The sequence below is a fragment of the Tenrec ecaudatus genome, chromosome 11 (assembly GCF_050624435.1).
Source record: "Tenrec ecaudatus isolate mTenEca1 chromosome 11, mTenEca1.hap1, whole genome shotgun sequence".
Taxonomy (NCBI): Eukaryota; Metazoa; Chordata; class Mammalia; order Afrosoricida; family Tenrecidae; genus Tenrec; species Tenrec ecaudatus.
The window spans coordinates 66,941,251-66,963,593 of record NC_134540.1 but is presented as its reverse complement, the minus strand read 5'-3'; the positions used below and the strand labels follow the sequence as shown (position 1 = coordinate 66,963,593).

The 22,343-nt window shown below is 52.1% G+C and overlaps 1 protein-coding gene across 1 annotated transcript in view; it reads left to right on the top strand.

Moving 5' to 3' along the window:
* PSD4 (pleckstrin and Sec7 domain containing 4) overlaps positions 1-22,343 on the top strand; it is a 42,329-nt gene that overhangs the window by 282 nt on the left and 19,704 nt on the right. The gene's annotated exons all lie outside the window — the stretch shown is intronic.

Here is a 22,343-nt window from a genome sequence, read left to right as displayed (position 1 = left end):
CCGGCAGGGCCAGGGGCCTGGAGGCAGGGGCGAAGCTGCCCGAGAGGCGGCCGGCCTTTCTCGGAGTACACACCTTCACCTACCCAGGCCCAGCTAGCTTGCGGGAGAGTGCCCTTGCTGACCGGCTCAGCTACGTCCCCCTGGAGAGCGGGTGGTGGTGACCAGGAGGAGGGTCAGCAGCTCTGCAGGCTCTTCTTGATGGCCTGGATGGATCTTCGTTCCCATCCAGCGGGGAGAACCGGAGGAAGGCTTAGAGCCATCCGGCATGAGAACCTGAATGACACTGAGGTCAGGCCTTCCTCCTGACCCCTACCCCCCACCCGAACCCTGGCGGCTCCTGCTTCCTGAGTGCAGTCCGATGGAGGAGAACCCAGTTCTCTGGCTTGCTGTCCTCCTGGACCCTTCCTGGTGTCTCTGACCTATGCCTGGAAGTTTGTCCGTCTGCTCGGCTGACAAACTCTCTGGCCTCCAAGGTCCCTCGGGCTGTAGAGTTGGCAGCCCTGGTTACTGCAATAGAATGGAGGAGCCAGGGATGGGGTGGGGGGGGGGGCGCGGGTGCTGGCATTTTCCAAGCGGTAGGAGAGATGTTTCTGCTTCTGTCACAGAACCTCAACACAGGTAACTCCAAGCTTCTGCTGGGACCTCGTTGGCCGGCTCCCTCCTGAGTCCCAGAGCAGATGGAATAGCATTAACAAGGAATCGGTGTCCACGAGCCCCTCTAGAGCAGAAACAGCCAAGGAAACGCCTTCAGGCTCCGTCAAGATAGTTCATAGTAGGAAGCCCTGCGTTCTCGTTTTCAGACATAGTATTTCCTCTAGGAGGCAGCGGGTATGAAGATGAGTCATTCCTTCCTTAGTTTGGTTGTTCATACATTCATTAATTCAACACACACTGACTACGTGTCAAATCGGAGTCACCCACGCAGACACTGGGGATCCATTGAGGGCTCTCCTTTACCTCTGAGTTGCAAGAAAGGGAAAATGAAGGAGCCAAGTTGTCACATTTTTTTCAGAGTGGGAAGTCAAACTAGCTCCTCATTCCATGAGGAGTGTGAGGTGAAACACACATGAGAACTTGGCCCTTAACTAGAAGGGGTGGCAAGCCGACTTTTTAAGCCAGGAGGGAAAATGATACCATTTTCAGACCCTGAAGACCTGGGTCATGGGATTGAAGGTCTCCACAGGGCATGGGCTTGGAGGCAGGGCAGTCTTTGTTGTTCTTGGAAGTCCTGAGAGAATTTTGTGGAGAGACTTAAATCCAAGGCAGAGAGCTAAGCTTCCCCAGAAGACATTCTCTGTTCACTTACCTCCTTGTTCATTCCTCCAGCAAATACCTACCAAGGGCCTATATGATCCAGGCACTGTTCCAGGTATTCAGGGGACAAGAGTGAACAAAACAGCTGCCCCCCCTGCCCTCCACTGAGCTTTTTCAGAAGACAGGGATAATGTAACAACCCATTTTCATGTAATGTGAGCTGGTGATAGATGCAGTGAAGAAAATAAAGCAGTTTAAGGATGAGAAGATGATAAAGGAACAAGTGACCTACTCAATAGAATGGCTAAGACAGACCCGAGAAAGGAGGTGGAACTGGAGCAAAGGCCTTGAAGGAGTCAGAATCCTTGCCATTTGATTATCTAGGGGTGAAGCATTGCAGACACTGGGGCAGTAAGTGCAAAGGCCCTGAGGCATGAGTGAAGCATGAGCTTGCTGGGCAGGATGGAGGAGCAGGAAGATTTCAGGGTAGCTCGTGACAGGACCAGGTGTTTCAGTGTCATGTTAGAGGAGGCGACAGGGCTAAGGCCCCACCTGATGTTCGAGGCACCCAGGAAAAGATGCTGTCGGCTGCTGTGAGAGCTAAGCTTTCCCAGAAGACATTCTCTGTTCACTTACCTCCTGTTCATTCATCCAGCAAATACCTACCAAGGGCCTATATGATCCAGGCACTGGGTGTAGCTGGCTGCCCAGTAGACTCAGGAGCGGGCCTGGGTATGGCTCTGAGCAGGGGCAGAGGTGACCAGACAGGGAATGAACTTGTCTCATGGCAAGAGAGGTATCATTTGCTTCCTCAGTCTACGCTCGTATGTCCAGTATCTCCCCAAACAAGGGAGCACGCAAAGAGAACGTGACAGTGGGAACCAAGTTTTCACACTAGAAACTGGCAGTGGGAAGGAACATTTACCCTTGCTGCTTGGGAGAAAGTCCAATAATCTCACTCTTTCATCCTTAATTAGGCGATCTCACTAGGCGGGTTTCACTGAGCATATGCTGGCCTGTGCTCTACTCCTGACAGCCCGTTTGACAGAGTAAAACTGCCCCAGTAGATTTCCAAGACGACAGATCTTTACAGGAGTAGAAAGCATCGGCTTTCTCTCGAGGAGCAGCTGGTAGTTTTGAACTGCTCACCTTGTGGTTAGCAACCCAATGTGTAGCTAATCCACTATAGTGCTAGGGCTTTATATGGGGCACTATGAGTCAGAATTGACTTGATGGCAGTGAGTTTGTTTGTTTCTTTGCTTTTTCTGGACTAGAAGGTTGCTACCCCCATAAAGAGTTACAGTCTTGGAAACCCACAAGGGACATTCTAATTCTACCCTGCCCTACAGAGTCACTATGAATCAGAATTGACTCAGTGGGAGTGAATGTGAGGCACATGCTGTTAGTATATGACATTGCAGGCAAGAAAACTGACCCTGAGGGAGGACGAAAGCTGCCCAACGTTGCACGGCTAATAAGTAAAGAACCAGGATTGCCCTCAGAGGGTCCAGTCTTAGAACCAAGTTCTCTCAACCACTACTCCCCAGAAGTGTTTGAGACACAAACTCAGGCCCAAATGGGTAATAGATTCTATTTGTCAGTATTGAGTTCTGTCCGCACCCCAATTTCTGGAGAAGTCCCCAAACCAAGCCCACTACCATCAAGGCAGTTTTAACTCCTAGTAACCCTGTATAAAGGTGTCCAGGGCATTGGGCTGCTAACTGCTAAGGGTGTGGTTCAGACCCATCAATTACTCCTCCAGAAGATGAGGCTGTCAGCTCCCAAGAAAGATTCACAGCCTTGGAAACACTGTTTAGTGTCACTTTGGGTTGAAATACACTCCACAGCAGTGGGTTTGGGATTAGACCTATAGAGCATTTCTGAGACTAAACCTTTACCGCACCACCCAGCCTCATTGTCCATCTCCCACAACCCTCAGAGAGCAGCTGGGGCTGGTGGGTTTGAGTGGCTCACTTTATGGTGCGCAGCCCAATGCCTCTCCCACAGCTCCCCCAGGACCCCTTCTGGAACAGCACAGAGGCCGACAGATTAAACAAGAGTATTATAAAAATAGTTATACAATTCCTTTCTACAAATCCTGGTCCTAGGTCAAGGTGAGACGTGTACAGCCCGACAATGGCATGGTTGTGAATAGGTCGGGGGCAGGGGGATGTTGTTTCCAGTTAACTTCCCCGTAGTGCTTGTGCCCAGGGTCTGCTTCTCCCGGGACTTTGCAGCTCCAGCTGTCTCATGCCCAGTGGCAATTCTGGGAGATGTTTCTGACACTGAATGCCTGTCTCCTCACATGCCCTTTTCCTGCCACCACCCTTCCCCAGGCCACGCTGGGACTTCTGGGATCATGCGTGTCATTTCCGTTTAGCCCAGGCCTGGGAGCAATGGTCTGGAGGCTGGCATTCCATTTTGTGCTCTTGATTTTTCACACAAAAATGGGGGTGATAGGGGCAGGGAATGGGGACACGTTCAGACTTCTGTCAAAAGAAGCAAGGAGACAGGTGTTTGTGGGAGTGAGTGTGACTTTAAGTGGGGCCACAGGAAGCATAAGAGGGAGGGAGGGAGGGAGGGAGGGAGAGAGAGAGAGAGAGAGAGAGACAGAGAGAGACAGAGAGAGAGAGAGAGGTAACTGAAGGGGTATTAGCTTGGGGAGGTGCTCACTCTATAGTGCTTGGCAATAGGGAGTGTTTAGAGAAGACAGCAGGGGTTGGTATGAGCACATTCCACTTTAAAGAAATATTTTTAAGGTAATACCCTTTAAAGCTTATTTTAAAAACTTTAAAGGTAATAGTTGCACATGTTAAAAACCTTTAAAAATATTTATTCTATCAGTGAAAAATCTTGTCTCTCTCCCTTGTTCTCTGGGCTCAATTCTACTCCTCAGCAGTGATTTCAGGTGACTGGGTCCAGAAACCTAGCTTCTATTTGTAAGCTAATGTATGTGGAAGTGTTCTCTCTCTCTCTCTCTCTCTCTCTCTCTCTCTCTCTCTCTCTCTCTCTCTCTCTCTCTCTCTCCTTCCTCCCTCTCTAATACTCATGTCTATACCTTTTATATTTTTGTTGTATTGTGCTTGGCATATTTAACAATCAATCATTCTGATTCAGAACTTAGAGATCAACTTCATTCTCTTCAGTAAATATAGCTCATTGAATGGACAAGTCATGCATGAGGGAGCTTCAGGGAATTTGTGGAAACAATCTGCTGTCTTTCATTCCATTTCCTCCCAGACTTTTGGAAGCTCTTCCCATATGGGGCCAGTCCTTTGTGGATGTGGAGGTTGGTGCCCCCGTTCAGTTTCATCCAGTTTGTTTGTTGCTTGCTGTGAACGGCAGTCATGCTTTAGCAGACTTACAGACGTGCTCCGTTCTGGGACTGCTTCAGCAGGAAGCACTTCATAAATGTGGAATTACTGGTTCAAAACTTAGGTGTGCTTTAGATTTCCATGATGTTCACTAGCAGACTGATTCCAAAGATATGTGAGGATTTTATACATCCCAAACCAAACTCCCTGCCATCGAGTTTATCCTGACTCATAGCGACCCTTGGACAAGGTCCTACTGCCCCTGTGGGTGTCCAATAATGTAACTCTTTATGGGAGTAAACAGCCTCCTCTTTCTTCCTTGGAGCAGCTGGTGGTTTTGAACCGCTAACCTTGGATAACCCGTAGCACCACCAGGGCTCAAGGCTTTACAAGAGCATTTGTCCTACGTGCCCCCACTCATTTAGTGCACTGTTCACTTTTGGTTCTTGCCAAGTTGGCAGATAGAAGGAAATGTCACTGCGTTGTAGTCTTAGTTATTGTAGCCTCTTTATCTTTTTCTGTGTATTGCTGATGCCCTTGCCTATGGTTGAAATTGGAATTTGGTCCTGTTGGTTACTGACGTAGAATGGATCTTATGATGATTTCCTCTTCATTGCCACCCTTTGTCCCACTGCCTGGCCTTCTACCTGTGCCCTTCCCCTTCGTCGAATCGTACCCTCAGATGGGTCCACATTTTAGAGCAGCGTGTGATGCTGATTTATACATGCAGGCATTTGAAACGGACATCATTTTTATTGTAAATGCTTCCAGCTATAAATCATGACCTGTTTCTTACTTGCCAAACCTAATGTGGATCACCATGGGTACATTTGGGTTCCGTGTTTCAGAGTGCTACACAGTCACCCATGGCTATAACCATGGATTACGATTGGATTCGTCTGGAGAGGTGGGAGGGAGGAAGAGGGCGGGGAAGGGGAAGCCAGAGCTGACTGAGAGCAGTCTGAGAGCAACGCCAGTGTGGCGGGAACGTTTGGGGAAGGGGCCGTGGACTGCTGGGGTTAAGACTAGGGTGCTAGTGTGTGTGAGGCTGTTGGTGGGGCTTGTCTCTGATGGCAAGAGGGGTGGGCTACTGTGGGGGAAAGCTGGCTGGTAAGATTGTCAAGGTCCAGAGAGAGGAGAAACAGAGTGGGCGGTGAATGAGGGGCATGAGGACCGAAAGCCCCCAGTCCCTACAGTCCTCTAGGGGAGACCCTGAGAGGGCTGGGGAGTCCAGAGGGATGGTGTCCAAGCTTGCCACAAGACTGCTAAGGTGGGAAAGGGAGTGGAGGTGATGCGGGTCCCTAAGAGGACACAGGCAGACCCGCGATGGGTGCTCAGGGGTCAGTGAGCCTTCTCAGCAACTGTGGTCCTGCTGAGCATGTCTTCTGAGTGTAGCTAGGTCACACACCCACACACCCAGTTGGAATCCCGGGATGGTGCTCACGGTTAATGTGTTCAGCTGCTGAGAGCTAAGAGGTGTAAGGCTCCTCTGAGCTGCCTGGGACGAGAGGTGGGGTGCTCTGTTTCCGAAGAAACAGTCGCCGAAAACACTACAGTGCACACTTCTACTCTGACACATATTCGGTTGACCCCGTTGGCATCTGGCTAGAAAGTAGGCGGGAGGTGATTGCATGAGAGTGAATGAGATCACACGGTAAAGGGTGCCTGGGGCAGATGCAGGGAGAAGCCGATGGACAGGTCGGGCCGGCCAGGCAGATGTGGTGTGCACTCTTGAGTTCTGTCTTCCTCTGGCGTTTCTCAGCTGGACAGCATCAGGGGAGCTTACCTTCCTGTGGCTCCCATGCCCCACGTAGAGGCTGGGCCAATCCTGTGCAGAATTAACCAGGAGCAGCCCCTGCCTTTCTGAAGGTGACCGTCTGCTATGGGCCCTTGGGACACTCCTGAAGAGTGAGTAGAGAGAAAGGAAATGACCCGGGAAGCTCAGAGCCCCCCTGAGTGGTTCTAGCCAGGAACCCTGATCCTGCCCAGTGCCTTTGGTGACTACAGGCAAGATTCAGTGTGAGCACGTCCAGGGGGTGGCCGCTGAGAGAGCCCTGCTCGGGTTCATCTTCCTCCTTGTGCGGGGCAAAACAGACCTGTTCTCAGGTTATAACCCACAAGCCTGGCCTGCCTGCTAATTGGATGCCTGAATTCTTCTTCCTGGCTGAATGACCAATTGTGGATAGCAATGAGCATCATAGAACTTTCAATCCCGTTCCTTAAAGGACCTCGTGCTGGGAAGGTCCCATTGGGCCATTCGAAGTTTCTGTCCACTTGCCTATTCCTATCATGATTTTTGGACTAAGAGTTTTCCACCTATCCTCCCCAAATCCAGACTCACAGCGACCCTGTAGGCCAGGGTAGAACTGCCCCTGTGGGTTTCTGAGACGGAAACTCTTTTACGGGAGTAGAAAGCCTCGTCTTTCTCCCGAAGAGTGGATGGTGGTTTCCAACTGCAGATTCTGGGGTGAGCAGTCCACCTTGTCAGCCACTAGGGCCCTGACTGAGCATTCTTCTTTGAGCCAGCACACGTGAACAGACACCCTTAAATCAGGCCTTCGTGTCTACTCTAACGTGGCCCTGTGCCATAGCATCTTTGAAGTCACAGGGTTCCTGCACAGATGATGAATCTTTCTAACCCATTTTCAAGTGAATGTTCAATTGTCAACAACATTCACTGCTCTTGCCTCTCACTCCTCCTGGGGGAGAAATTTGGGAGCCCTGGTGGCAGAGTGGTTGTTCTTTGGGCTGCTAACCACAGGGCAGCAGTTTGAAACCACCAGCTGTTGGGAGTGAGAAAAGATGAGGAAGAATTTCTAATCCCTTTAAGAGTTACAATCTCGGAGACCCATAGGGACAGTTCTACTCTGTCCTACTGGGTCACAGTGAGTCGGAATCGACTCAATGGCCGTGAAGGAGGAAGGGAGGGAGTCTCCCAGGTTGAGGACAGTGAAGGAACAGGAACACCTGCCCAGGCCCTCCCAGACCCTTGTCCTCCATGGACAATGTGGCTACAGGTTGACACTGACCTCCCAGTCTTTAAAGAGAGCAGAGGAATACATGCACATGCATTTCCCAGTCGATATTCATAGCTTTATGATTTTTGCCAGTGACGCGCATGCCACTTACTTACTTTTAAAAATGAAAAGCATGTAGACCGTTACTTCCCACTGCTACTATCTGCATTTTGGAATTTCGTTGCTGGAAGATAGACATTTTTTAGATCGAATGAATCTATAAGCAGTGTCTTCACACAGCGACATCCCTCAGGAGGCTTTGGGCTTCATTTGCCACTGTTCAGAAGTAAGAGGTCTGCGGGCGGCCTGCTTGCTTTGCCACCTGTGGCCGCCCGGTCCCTTCTGACTCGTGTCCACCCGTGGGTGCAGAACAGAACTGTGGTCCCCCGTGTTTTCAAGGTTGTGACCTCTGGGGCGCAGATCACCACTTCAGAAATGCCTCTGGGTGAGTTCAAACCTCTTACCTTGTTGGCCAGCAGTTGATGGCTGACCTGTTTGTACCACCCAGGAGGCTCGTCACTAACTTATTTGTCCAATTCCCTCTTGCGGGCACTGAGCTTTCGAGCTTTTTTGTCATTATGAAAGCAGATGGTGCCTGGCGATCAGAAGGAATAGGGGTCTTAACTGTTTGTCTTCCAGCAAGCAGCCATCTAAGTGAGGCATCAACTAAGTACACATGGAAGAAGCACACTAGCCTCTGTGATCCAAGGATTGTAAAGAGCAAAATCCAGATCTGAAGAAGGGAATGGTATCTGAGGTTAAATTGTGAAGCCCCGTTTGCAGAAAGCAATGGCTGTGAGGGGAAGCCCAAACTCCAATTTGCAGGGTCCACACGCGGATTAAACCCCTGGCGAATTTCCTCCGAACATGGTCCTTGCTGTCAGACACAGAGCATTGTGAAGCTGACTATGGCGACTATAGTTGGGTTAAAATGTAATAGCTAATCGCTGGATCTTCCTCCGGACCTAGTTTAAAGTTGTTTTTGGTTTTTAATATTTTCTGCTTTCTGTCTGATTGTTTGCTATGGTTTGTTTAGCCAATATTACTTATTTGTGTTTTGTATCATTTTCTGTATGTGAGATGCAGGATAGGTAAATAGAGACAGCGAGCGGATTAATAATTCACTAGGGGCATGGAGGATGGGCAGCGGCGGCAAGGCAGCTAACAACAGAAAGCACGAGCAGAAAATGACCTGCAATTGGTGGTGGCGATCATTGCACAACTCCTCTGGAGATGACTGAACGATTCAACTGTGCGATAGGCTAAAGTATATTCAGATGAAACTATTTTTAAAAAAACCAAACAAAGTAAGTGAGTACATGCACATGTGTGTCAGCAGATGGCTTTGGGTACCTCCTGGCACTTCCTCAGGGGACTGAGGAAGAGAAAGTGACTGGCTAGAGATCCCTTCTCAGTGCTCACTTGAAAGGACAGACCGATGGCCCCAGCGGCAGGGAAAGGCTGACTACAGAATGGTGTGGCAAGGGGAGCAGGAGGCCCTGGGAGGGCAAGGCTGGGGCGGCCATTAGCCGTGGGACAAGAGAGCCAGTGCGCTGTGGCCTGGGCTGCCCTCCCGGGGCCTCTGTCCATGGACACAGGATGTTTTCACTTGCCTGGCCACAGGCTGGGTGGGAATGACCTTCAGAGGTCACTGTGCCCATGCCATGGGCCTGGGCAGCCACATTCAAGTGACAAAAGTGTCATTCATTTTCAAATCACTTTCCCTGGAACCTAAGGGTGGCATTAGGTGTGTGTGTGTGTGTGTGTGTGTGTGTGTGTGTGACGTGTATTAGGAGATGAGGTGGTGGTGATCATGCTGAGTGGCTCTCCGAATCCTCTCAGTTCGACTGTGAAGGGTTTGCTCGGTCCCATTCTAAGACAGTGGACACTGGGGAGACCTGGCTCCTGCCAGGTGCTTGGTCTTTGGAAGCCTTCATTTTATTTGTCTTGGAATCCCCTTTTCAAGAAAAAAAAAAATTCAGTGGCATTTAAAATGTTAGTACTATCCCCCTACTTCAGGATAAACTGTAGGTATGTGCTTTGGCAGCACCCCTAGATTGTTCCAGGGGCCCCCAGGGGATGACATCGCCACTGTGGGAAGCCTGACTTCCAGCCCTAGTCCTCCCTTCAACTTGCTTCTTCATTCCTTCAAGAGCCCACAGTCCAGCTTGCCACCGGACGGTAAACATCGCACTGGGCAGAGGAACTCAGAGAGAGGCAGATACGCTTCTGTGTGCCCACCCACCCTGAAGCCCCACCAATAGGGGTTCCGGGAGCAGGAGAGAGGAGTCTGCATAGGTTCGAGGGGCCACAGGACTCCCAGGCTTTGTCAGGGGGGAGAATCTTTGTGGAACGAGTTCCAGAGGCTCATGGAGCCGCGCCAGGCTTCCTCTCTCACCCAAGTGTGTTACGGTCAGGCTTTGAGATGGGAGAAATGAGGTCAGGCCGAAGTGGTCAGTGCCACCGTTGAGCTGGACAGAAGGCCTTTTTGTGGCGCAGTTCCTACTCTGCAGTCAGTAACAGTTATAACAGGAAGACCATGTGTTGCAGTTCCACAGTCCTTGGTGCAAATCCCAGCTGGACCATTTCCTGCCTCTGAGCCTAAACAACTACTCTCACTCTCATCAGTGGAATGGGGCTACTAATACTCCAGCCCTGCCTCAGACCTGTAAGGAGCCCAAGCGGTGCTGTTGGGTAAGCGTTGAAGTGCTAACACCAAGATCGGTGGTTCAGACCCACCAGCTGCTCCTCAGGAGAGAGATGAGGTTGTTTGCTACCATAAAGGCTAACAAGCTTGGAAACCCTACAGAGAGTCTGTGTGAGTTTGACATGCTCAAGGACCGTGGGCTTAGGTTTTCCACGTGACCTGTAGGGATTGGCGGTCATGCTGTGAAAGGGCCTGGTGAGTAGGCCCACTGTCAAGGGTGGCTGTACATCAGGGACCCCTGCCTTCCTGAGCTGTCTCCTGCTCTGTCTCCTGTTGCCCAGGAGAGGCAAACTCGATGCTGAAATGCCCAGAACTTGTCTCCTGGAGGGTGGGCTACACTCCCAATTCCATGTTCAGTTGGTGAGCAGGCACCTGTGGGCAAACAGGAAGTCGCTCACCTTGGGGAAGGCAGGGAGGGGCTGCCTGGTGGTGTGGCGTGCCTGTGGGTTTGGTGTCTGCCTACCACGTGGTCCGGGCAGGAAGTTGTATTTCTGGTACCAGCAGGTCTTTGGGAGTATGAAGAGGGGGGTTGACAGTTGCCCAGGTGGGCAGTTTCTGGCTGGGAGGTGGACAGAGTTACACTCTTGCTGAGGCTCAGGAGGCAGGAATAGCTTCTTTCCCTGTCTTTGTTCCCAAGCCACAATATCCTCCAAGCTGGAGGCTCTTCTTGCTCGCACCCACTCAGAGCTTTGTGTATGTGGTCTTGGAGACGTTTCTGCACATAGCATGGGATAGACTAGAACTAGAGACCCCAGAGGCCTGGGAGGTTCTTCTTAAAGTTTTGTTTAAGCAGGAACATACCTAGCCACATACCTTCACCAATCCCCACCCCCAGCCCATGTACAGTGTACAAAACCGGCTCGGTGGCTGGAAGGAAGAGACCAGGCTCCACTTTCTGTAGTACTGTCACTCATTCACCAAATACCGACTGACTGAGGACGAGGCACGCACCGGCTCCACAGCTGGAGTAGGTAGGTAGTCTTTGCTCTTGAGAGATTCGTGGTGAGGTGGAAGGTTGTCCTTGTTGTTGTTCGTGCCGCCCAGTTAGCTCTGACCCATCGTTCCACCCAAACCACTCTTGTCGGCAACTTCTGTGCAGCCTCCTTCCATGGTCGCCCTTTCCCCTCCTCTTACCTGATTTCTCAACAGCATCCGACACAGCTGACCACGTCCTGCTTCTGAAAGCATCTTTCTTGTCTTGGCGTGCACCGCACTCTGTCCACGTGGTTCTCACCTCCTTGACCACCCCTCACCAGACTCCTTGGCTGACATCTCCGTCTCCGCTCCCATGGGACCTCTCTGTGTTACAGCATCGCAAGGCCAACCCTGGGCACGCTCCCCCTGATAGAGCGCTGCCGAGGCTGCAGCGCTGGGCATCTGCGGGAAAGAGAAACCACAGGCCCGGGCAGGGAGGGGACCCCGACTTTCCCGGGAACAGACTGTGGGATCCAGAGGGTCCAGAGGGTGGCCGAGAAAGGGCATGTGCAGGCTTTGGGTAGGCAACTCCCTGTGGCTCCCTGGATGGCTCAGCCTGGGGGGAGGGTGCAGATGGCGTCCAGCTGGAGCCGCAGCAAATCCGTCCATCAGTCCATCTATCAATCAGCACGCTGCCGTGGAGTGGGTTTTACGGTCACAGCTCCAGAGAGGGCCTGCGCTCCATTGGGTGTGCACAATTTTGTTGTTGTGGGGACTCCACGCCGAGTCTTTCTTTCAACTTCTCTCTAGGTGTGTTTGAACTGCCCACCTTTCAGAAGGTAGCTAAAACATTCCCTTCTAAAAGGCGGGGCTTGGGTTACCTGTCTGTAAACTCGTGTTTCCTGAAGTGGGTAATATAGCACCTTGGGGTGGGCGGGATGCTGGAATAATCCAGGACATACTGCAAAAGCAGACGCCTGCATTGTATCCTGACTGCGCTTTCGACCCCTGTGAGGTTGACCTTCTCAGATGCTGCCCCAGAGGGTGGCTGGGAGCCAGAATCGACCCCAGGCAGTGAGTTATGGGCTCTAGTACAGAGGTTGTCATTGCCTGGGGGCACTGAGTAATGTGTTTTTGTTGTTGTTGTTTTCTGGGAGGCCAGGCAAGTTAGGGAACTTGTGATGTACAGGCACTGCTACTAGGAGCCCTGGCGCGAGCTCCTGGGCCATAGACGAGAGCCGCCGGGCGGGGAGATAGAGCTGGGAGAGCAGAGTGGAACAGTAAGTGTGCCTCCTCACCCGCACTCCCACCCCTGTGTATCCCTTGACCCGGGTCCCCTGGAGTCTGTTGACTTGAATGAGCAGAGGTTCTGAGTGTTTACCCAGCTTTGCGACTTCCCAGGTGCACCAGTCCAATCAGAGAGCCCCTTCCCCTCACAGAGCCGCCTCACCATCCATGGCTCTACTGAGGCTTCGTAGTAGCGTTCCTGGGGCGTTGTTGGGTCAGCATTGGACGGCTCACCACCAAGTCAGTGGTTCAAACCAAGTAGCCGCTCCTCGGGAGAAAGACGAAGTTATCTGTTCGCATTAAGATCGAAACCTTGTATTGGAATCGACTGGCTGGCAGTGGGCCTGGGTTTCAATTGCTTTTGAAAGGAGGTGAGGAGTGCTTGCGATGCTCCTGGTGGCCAGGTGTAAGCTCCAGAGCCGCCGTCGAGGGGCCGTTGATACGGAGGCGCAAACACACAAAAATGGAGCTGCGCGGTGCTAATAACTCAGAAGGAACAGCCACCTGCTGGCAGCCCTCCTGTCTCCCCCCTGCTGCCCTGCAAGGAGCAGAGATGAGAGGTCAGGAACCGCAGGGAGGAAGGAGGTGGGGCCTGCTCTCAGGCCGGGGTGCTGCCGCCACCTTCCCCTTTCTCTGGCCCCTCCACTGTGGGAGGACAGTCGGAGGAGGATCCTTCCTGGGCCTGGAGATGGAGGCCCCCCAGGGAGCAAGGGCATGAGGAAGGGGACCCGGAGGTGTTGGGCCTGAAGTGGAGACCCCTGCCTGCGGGCAGGGAGCTGAGGTGCGGAGCGGCCGGGAGCCTGGGAGCAGGGAGGGTGTGAGTCCTGGGGTGGGTGGGAGGGGGGTTGTGGTAGCGGAAGTTGAAAGCATGAGCCTCCGTGAGCCTCCGCATTCGCTAGGCAGACTGGCTGTGCCGTACCGGCTGCTCTGGGGGCTCCCAGGCCAGCTCATTAATTCTTGGATTTTTCAGAGGTAAGTCGGATGGGTCTGCTGGGGTGGGGACGGGGAGACAGCCTTTGGAAGGCCACATATGGGCCTGGGGCAGGTGGTCAGGAAAGGTGGCCAAGGTTCTGTAGGCCATGGTAGGTGCACCTACTACAGGTGTAGAGTCTGTGAGCCTGGCCTTGCGTGAAACCTTCTCCCTTCCTTTTCCTTCCCTCCGTCCCCCTACCTGCTTCCCATCTCTCCTTCCCAATGGGATCCTTTCTCAGGTTCCCTCCCTTCCCTGAGGCCTTCCGTTGGTTGGAAGGGTGCCGGGCTCCTGTGGGCCTCCCTAGCTCCCCAAAGGCTACTGAGGCTGAGTACCTGTGGGGGCTTTCATGCCAGAGGCTCCTCAAGAGCCATCACCCAGATACAGGAGGGAGGGAGGCCTGGATGGCCAGGGATTCCCGGGCAGGGGTCGGGGGAGTGGGGTGGGCTGGAGGGCTAGTGTGGGTGTCATGGCTAGAAGCAAGCATTTTGACTCAGGCTCAGCCCCTGTGGGGCTCCCACTTCCACTTTACCTTTTGCACCCCACCCGGCAGCTCAGTACAGGGGCAGGCAGCCTTGCTTGGCTGTCCTTCTTAGCATCCGTGCACTTACTAATGACCCCATATCACAAGTGAAGGGAACCAAGCCGGAGAAAGCTCCCTCCCTGCTCCAAAGACCCCTTTATTCGGGGCCTGACATCTAAAATCCTCCCATTACAGTCACTACGTTAAAACTCCGGGCGGTGGGTCCTGCCATCACAGAACAACGGTGTCCCCGGGACTGTGGTACCATCCCCAGGCTTACAGGGATGGACCCCAAGCTTGCCTGTCTCCCTCAGCTCCTGGGGTGTCAGCATCACACCGCTCCTTCTTCTGCAGATAGGGAGGTCACAGAGCCTAGAAATAAGAAAGACGCTGGCTGCTGAGCTCTCTGTGGCAGGAAGGGGAAAGGCCCCAGGAAGCGGGGAGGGGGCAGTGTGAGGATGGAGGGTGAGCCCTCCTGACGGCCCATGGCCTTTGTCCTTCACCCACCGTCACAGACCCCCTTGCTTGGCACCCATACGTCCATCCTCTCAGCCCTGCCCTTTAGTCCTCCCTGTGTAAGGCCTGGTTCCCCTCCCCCTCCACCACAGGGCCAGAGCACCACCGGCTTCTCTCTGCACATTTACGTGAAATCGACTTCCGGTGTGGGCAGGATGTGGGGCCTCTCATATTCATTTCTCTCTGTGTGCTCCGGGCCCAGGTTCAGGCCGGGTGCTAGTGTCCTAGGACCCTAGTGGGGCGGAGGGGAGTTGATCTACGTGTGGTTCCTGCCCTCAGAGACCGGCACCTCTCACCGCTCTCCTGCCCAGCCGGAGCAGGACACGACCAGCTATGTCCCTGGACAGGCTAGACGCTTTCAAACTTTTTCCACAAGAAGGAAAAAAAATAAGGATAAAAGGAAGTGCTGTTTGTGGTTGAGTCTGGAAGCTTAAAGAGGGTGTGGAGGAGACACATGGAGGGAACAAGAGACAGACAGAATCAGAGACACGGGCACCCTGAGTAAACGGCCGAGAGCAGCTTCCTCATGGGCTGAGGCCGCTGAGTGGGCTGAGGGAGAGTGGAGGGCTTAGGGTTTGGCAGGTTGTTTATTTTGGCTTCTCTGAACCGACCTGCCAAGCAGCAGACTTAGGAGAACATCATACTTTTTGCGCACCTACCAAGGGCTGAGGCCCTGGGAGGCATAGTATGTTGCCCATTGAGCTGCTGACTCTAAGGTCAGTCGTTCGAACCCACCTGCTGCCTGACAGGAGACAGATGAGGCTGTCTATTCCCATAAAGATGTACAGTCTCAGCAGCTTAAAGGGACCATTTCTACCCTGTCCTATAGGGTTGCTATGAATCAGAATTGACTCAGTGACAGTGAGTTTGGATTCTTGGTTTCCACGGGCCAGCGTGAACACTCACAGACCCATTCCTACTTACAGCAAACCTACAGAGTTGTTTTGTGGCCCTAGGATCCGTGCCTCTAGGATTGGAGTCTCGTCTAGGAGCCCCCAAGTCTGTGTCTTAACCATCACCCCAAAGAGGACTTCGGAGGGGAGGGCTAGAGGGACCCCTGAATGAAAGAAGTCAGAAACAAAAGAACAGATACTATATGGATCACAGGAGAGCTAAGTGGACCTAGAGGAACCACCCACCTTAGGGAGGACCCTGGAAGGGAGGACCCTGGAAGGGAGGAGTGCGCTTGCCAAGCAAGGGGCCCAGCTCTCCTGGTCTTCGGCAACAGGATATAAGACTGCCTCCCCAAGGGTCCAGCAAGGCTATCAAACAAGGGCCATTTCTAAAGCATAATCCATGTGTCAGCTGGGGTCCTCCTTGTCCCGTAGGGTGGAAGAGACTGCCCTGATGCCCCAGGGTGGGTGTGGCATGAGTGCGGAAGACACTCGTGTCTTCTAGGCACCCCAGACCTCCGTTTCAGGGCCCTGCATGTGACCTCCAACTGAGGGACAAAGAGGAGACTTTCTAGTCCCCTACAAAGTAACAGGCTCAGAGACCCACGGGGGCAGTTCTGCCCTGCCCTTTGGGGTCACTGTGAGTCAGAAACAACGCATGGCAGTGAGTCACCTCCCCAGTGGCTCAGATGCAAAGCCCAGCCTGGGCAGTCTGCACCACGAGGAACCCCCGCAGAGTAGACTTGTTCTGAGAAGTGGTCTGGCTACTCATAGAGTGGCCTGGTGTTCCCCAGGGCAAGTCCCGCGTGGAAGTCACCTACCACCTCTCCCCAGGCCCTCAGCGCCCTCCCCTACTCTCCGCTGGAGTTCCCAATCCCGTTTCTGGGTTACACACAGCCCTGGCACTTGGCTCAGAGCTTCACCGTCTACTCGCCTAGCCCTGTGGAAGGACCACTGTATTCTAGAATTGTGACATTTGATGGCTGGTTCTCTCCTGGGCTTTCATTGTGGTGAGGCCAGAGGTCTGAGGCGACCACCCACCAGCTGCCATCCATCCAGCAAGCTCCACTCTCGGGGACCTTGTGTGTGTCAGCGGAGGAGGGTCCTGCAAAACGTTCCTGGAGAAAATGAACTGAGATCATTGCGTTTCCCCTACAAACTAAGCAGAAATGTGCTTCGTACTTCGTAGGGGCCTCAACAGCTAATAGGAGCCTTCGGGTAGACTCAAGCCCCCAACTTTTCCGTTAGCAGCCGACCACCTGACTGTTGGTGGCTCATAGGGAGGGAAGTCTAGAGGCATAGTCCTGAGCTCTGCTTCCAGGTTCTTGGGAAGGTAACTCCTTGAAACAGGCTCCACCCTGTAACCCTCCTCAGAGCAGGTTCCCGCTACCCAGGCGGCCACCGGGACATCATCACACTCTTCACTCCCCAGATGTCACCTTGGGGTGTCATGGGGACCATACCTCTGGGCTTCTGAGAAGGAAGAAGTGGTGAGCTGCTAAACGGGTCTTCAGAAGGCTACGATGAAGTAAAGTCTTCTTCCCCAAGCCTCTGTCTTCTTAGCCCCCTAGGCAGGTTGTCGAGAAGGGGATGCAACGTCCCACTCATATCCATTCACTCATTCCTCCCTTCTCTTCGTTTTCAAACTTTTCTTGAATGTCAACTTTAAACAAGCATACAAACCTCAATCAAAGAGAAAGCAGAAAACATTAAAGCAGTAGAAAAAAACTTCAGTGGATCATAAGGGAGGTGAAATGATAGGGTGCTAACTTTTAACTTCATGACATCTGCAACACCCCACTTTCCAATGCAGTCTTCATGGTAGAAGGCTCTTCATGGGCTGTTCACTGGCTGGGACTGTGGTCGGAGGGGATTTATCAGAGGCTTAATCCAGGTGTGTGTGTGCGTCTCATGGAAACAGCTTTAAAATGGGTCAAAGAGGAGATCAGATGCTAGGATAATGCATCTTAGTGCTTGCCCTAACAGACTTTACAATGTTCTCCGATAGCAGAGTCATTCACACCCTCAACTGCGCCCAGAGGGTGTCCGCTGGAGGCTTACCACGGGCTTGGCTCTTGCAAATGGATGTTGGGTTTCCATTGCCATCCAAAGTCTTCTGCAAACCAGGGGTTCACAATTTAAGCTCTGATACCATCCCCTTCTTTAGATTTGGATTCTATTATTTACAATCCTTGGATCACACAGTTGTTGTTCTTATACCATGTGGGCTTAGTTGACACCTCACTCAGATGGCTGCTTGTTTGAAAAGACACTTTTAAGACCCCAGATGCTATTCTTCCTGATGGCCGGGCACCCTCTAGTTTCTTCACGCGCTTTGCTCTACCACCTATGTTCTTCAGTGATCTCTACATGAGGGCAAGCATTGAGCAGGGCTATGTCATAAGAACTTATTGTTTGTAGGTTTGGGCTAGAATTAATTACAAGCCCAAACTCTATTCATGCAACTATGGTTTACATATATATCTGATTCACCTTACAGAGTCATTGCAAATTGATGTTAGAGAATATTATCAATCATCCCCTGGGCACCACTTCCCCTGCCATTGAGTCAATGCTGAGTTATTGGGCAGGGTAGAACTGCCCCTGCGAGTCTCAGAGCCTGCAAATCTTCACAGGAGGAGAAAGTCTCCCCCTGCCCCTGTGGAGTGGGTGGTGGTTTCGAACTGCTGACATTGCGATTAGCAGCCCAATGCATTGTGCCTATCAGTACTTGTACTGAGAGAGTGCATTAGTTTAGCCAGTGGTACAGAACTTAAAACACTGCTGAGAAAAGGAAATTATATGGGTATAAGCTAGTTGTGAACTTCATGCATAAACTGTTGACTTTCACAGATTCCATATACTCTTAAGCGACTGGACACTATTTACACAAACATTAGGATTGGTGATGGGGAAAATCTTCCTATGGAATTCATTTTATTCACAACAGCAGAGCCATGCCTACTAGATTAATACCTGACAGTTGTCTGCTTTGTGGGGTGTTTGGCAAGTTCCATTGACTCAGATCCGCATAGTAAATTCTAGAGCTGGCATATGGCAGGGAAAAGCTTTCGCATTGTGTAAACCTCCATGGGACTGGGTTGCTATGTAATATATAGACCCAGTTAAATTAGAATTTCCGACACAATGTATAAATATTTAGTGTGTTTCCCCAATTACGCTCCCTCCCCCATGAAAAAAAAATTCAAACTCATTGCTCGCTGTGGGTTTCTGAGCCTGAGAATCTGTATAAGAGCAGACAGCCTCAGCTTTCTCCCGTGGAGACGCTGCTGGGTTTGAACAGTTGACCTTGGAGTGAGCAGCCCACTGTGTAACTCACCACACCACCGGGGCGCTCATCCCAAATACCAGGCGCTTTGTGTATATATTGGCTACATTTGGTTCTTATAACAATTTACTGCCTTGGGAACAGCAGAGAGCACTTCTACTTTTCCCACAGCGTGTCTGTGAGTCAGAATGGATTTGATGGCAGCGGGTGGGACCCTGAAGTGGTTAGCAAAGTACAGAGTCCAGGAGCCCTGGGGGCACAGAGGTCACACGTCTGGCTGCTAACCGCAAGGTCCGGAGCTCGAAACCACCCACTACCTCACAGGAGAAAGACCAGGCTTCTTTTCCCGTAAAGGTTACAGTCTTGGAAACTCACAGGGGCAGTTCCACCTTGTCCTATAGGGTTGCTTCAAGTTGACACTGACCTGTTGACAGTGATGTTTTTTGTTTGTTTCACCTAAAACTGGGGCTCTCTCCTAGCAGGCTTTGTAGCTGCAGGTGTCTCGCAGGTGGTCCTGAATGCCTCAAGGAAACTTTTTTTTGTTTGTTTGTTTTGTTTTTTGTTTTTTTTTTCAAGGAAACTTTTAATGCACTCAACTTACAGCATGACCATACGCTTGCCAGGGTTCCATAGGTCATCTTGGGGACAACAATATTAGTCACATGGAGTGATTGCACCACTTCTTATTTACTTAGTGAGACACAGCAGTGAAGGAGAACCCCAAAGAACTGTCTCCCTAGTATCTACAGTCTGGTGTGTGTGTGTGTGTGTGTGTGTGTGTGTGTGTAGATGATTACACGTTCCGATAAATGCTCTGAAATAGGAGTGAGGGATGGAATGCAGTCAGGTTGAGTCTAATTGGTCCCTGTACCACTGCATACTTTGGTCCCCATCAAATGCTGCCAGTCTCTGCCCCTCTCTCTCCTCCCAGGGGCTGGGGCAGGCACCTTGCCACTTCCCTGTCCCCACCCTCCCCCTTCATTCCCCTCTCAGGTGCTTCCGACTTCACTATTATTCCTACTGATGGCCACCCAGTGTTTGTCTGAGTAGTTCTGTGCTTTCCAGTGGCTGTGTTCTCAGAAGGAGATTGCCAGGCCTTTCTTCTGAGGCACCCCGTGGGACGGGTACCCTCCAACCTCCAGCCATTCGATTAGCAGCCCCTCTGTGTTAATCGCTTGCACCAGCCAGGGGTTCCTCAGAGTTCTCAGGCCTCTGCAGTCTGCTTCGTCCTCTTTGATCTCGGAAGAGGCCTCAGGATTTCAGGTACCCCCACCCCCACCCTCCTGATGAATCTGGCAAGGAATCTCCGGGGTCTCCTGAGAAGGTAAACCCGATTGATATTCCCTGTCCAGTAGGGAGGTTAGCATCTGTCTGCATCCCTGCATGCTTTAAATCCAAACTCTCTGCCATTGAGTGGAGGCCGAATCACCCTGCAGGACAGGTGACACTGCCCCCCCGAGAGTTTCTGAGATAGTGATTGTTGCTGGGCGAAGGAGACCCTGTCTTTCTCCTGAGCAGCGGTGGGTGGGTGGTTTCGTACTGCCGATAGGATAGTTAGCAGCTCGGCACCTAACCACTGCGCCACCAGGGTTCCTACTGCTTGATTTATGTCCACACATTTTTTCATAAGCTTCCATTTGCACAGAGAGAGAGCCCTGAGCTCCGGGCTTACATATTATATAAAAATAAACGTTTTTTTTAAAGCAGGATGGCAGGTCCACCAGGACCCCAGCCCCTTCCACTCTCCCAGTCTCATTATGGGCAGGTGAGCGGTTGACTGTCTGAGCCAGGGAGTTGGCGTGCCCCTGAAAATATCCTGACATCCACAGAAGCGTGCTCTGGAGGTGGGCACATCCTCACATACACGGAGTGGCAATGTGGGAAGGAGGCCCCGGGGGCGGGGGGGTCACGGAAGGGGAAGTCACAGCGTATACACTGGCAGCTGGAAGCCGCCCAGGGAAGTGGAGCCTGAGGTCTGGGAATGGAGGCTGTCAGGGTGGGGCCTGGGCTGCTTCAGGCTCCGACATGGCTGCTGCCCAGGCTGTGCCTACCCCCCCCCCCTCCCGCTCGCCTCCAGCTCCGCCTGGACGGTTCTTGTGTTTTATGGGCTGGTGAGGCGTCCTCGTGGCCCGCTGGGTACAGCTTGGCTGCTAATGACAGGTTGGCTGTTTGAATCCACCCAGTGCATCCTTGGGGGGTAAAGATCTGCTCCCTTCAAGGAGCAGGCCTGGGACACCCCGCGGGGCAGCGCTCCTGTGCCCTAGAGCGTGGCTCAGAGTCACAGTGCCGTCAGCGTGGTGGCACAGGACAGCGGCTATGTGGGCTGCTGACTGGAGACGCTGGGTGACATGTTTGATCTCCTTCCTGGCTCAGGGGAGGGTGGTTTGGGACCCATTGGGGTCACAGCCCAGAGAGTTACATCACAGGATCCACCCAGGGACCCTGGAATTCCTCCTGGACCTGCCTCTCGGCAGAAGGCGCAGGACAAAGCTGCGGTTTCGAGGTGACTTTGGGCAGTGAAGGAGTCCTGGTAGCACGGTGGGTACGCGTTGGGCTTGGACCCGCAAAGGCGGCAGTTCCAAACCACCAGCCGCTCCTCGCGAGAAAGGCGGCGCTTTCTACTCCCGTAAAGAGTTCCAGTCTCAGACCCTCAGAGGGCAGTTCTCCCCCGTCCCACAGTGTTGCTGTGGGTCAGCATGGACGGGGGGACGTCAGGGAGTTTGGTTAAACAGCAGCTGACACTAACCAAATGCTGGTGTGGGAAGCTGTGTGCCTCAGTTACCATATATTCAGTTGTAAAGGCATGTGCTATTCAGGGTAGACTAGAGAAACAAATTCATAGGCACTCATATGGGTATAGGAAAGAGCTTTATTAAAAAAAATCATTTTATTGAGGGCTCGTAGAACTCTTCACAATCCATACATCCATCCATTGAGTCAAGCACATTTGTACATTTTTTGCCATCTTCATTTTCAAAACATTTTCTTTCTACTGCAGCCTTTGGTATCAGCTTCTCATTTTTCCCCTCCCTCCCCTATGAACCCTTGATAATTTATAAATTTTCTTTTTTCCTGTCTTACACTGACAAATGTCTCCCTTCACCCACTTTTCTGTTGTCCACTCCTCTGGGAGGGGGTTATAGTAGATTATTGTGATCGGTTCCAAAAGAGCTTTATAGAAAGAGTCATTGAATGTTAAAGAAGCATCCCAGTCCAGTCCTTATCAAGTCCTTAAATCCGATATTAGCCCATATGTCCTGTATCAGTCTGTAAATCCCTCTTCAGACTCGCACAACACATGACACTGAGTGCAGGAAGATCACAGGCCAGTGGGTGGGAAGTCTTGTGGATCTAGTGGTGGTGGAAACATCTCAGCACTGGCATGGGTCTTCACATGGCTCCTCCAGCTCCAAGGCTCTGGCTGCCATCAGCTTAGTTCCATGTGACTTGTCAACAGGAATGTCTTGCAGGGGGTGAGTGTGTGTCCCACCTCCAGCGAGCTATTTATCCCCATAGCACCTCTAAATGAGGTCATCACGCTGAGATCTAATTGACAGGCTGTACTCCAGCCCTTCACTCTTAATAGTCTCAAATTGACAACAGATTATGTAACTACCACAAGGAGTGTAAAGCCTGGGCTGAATGCTGGACCCAAGTT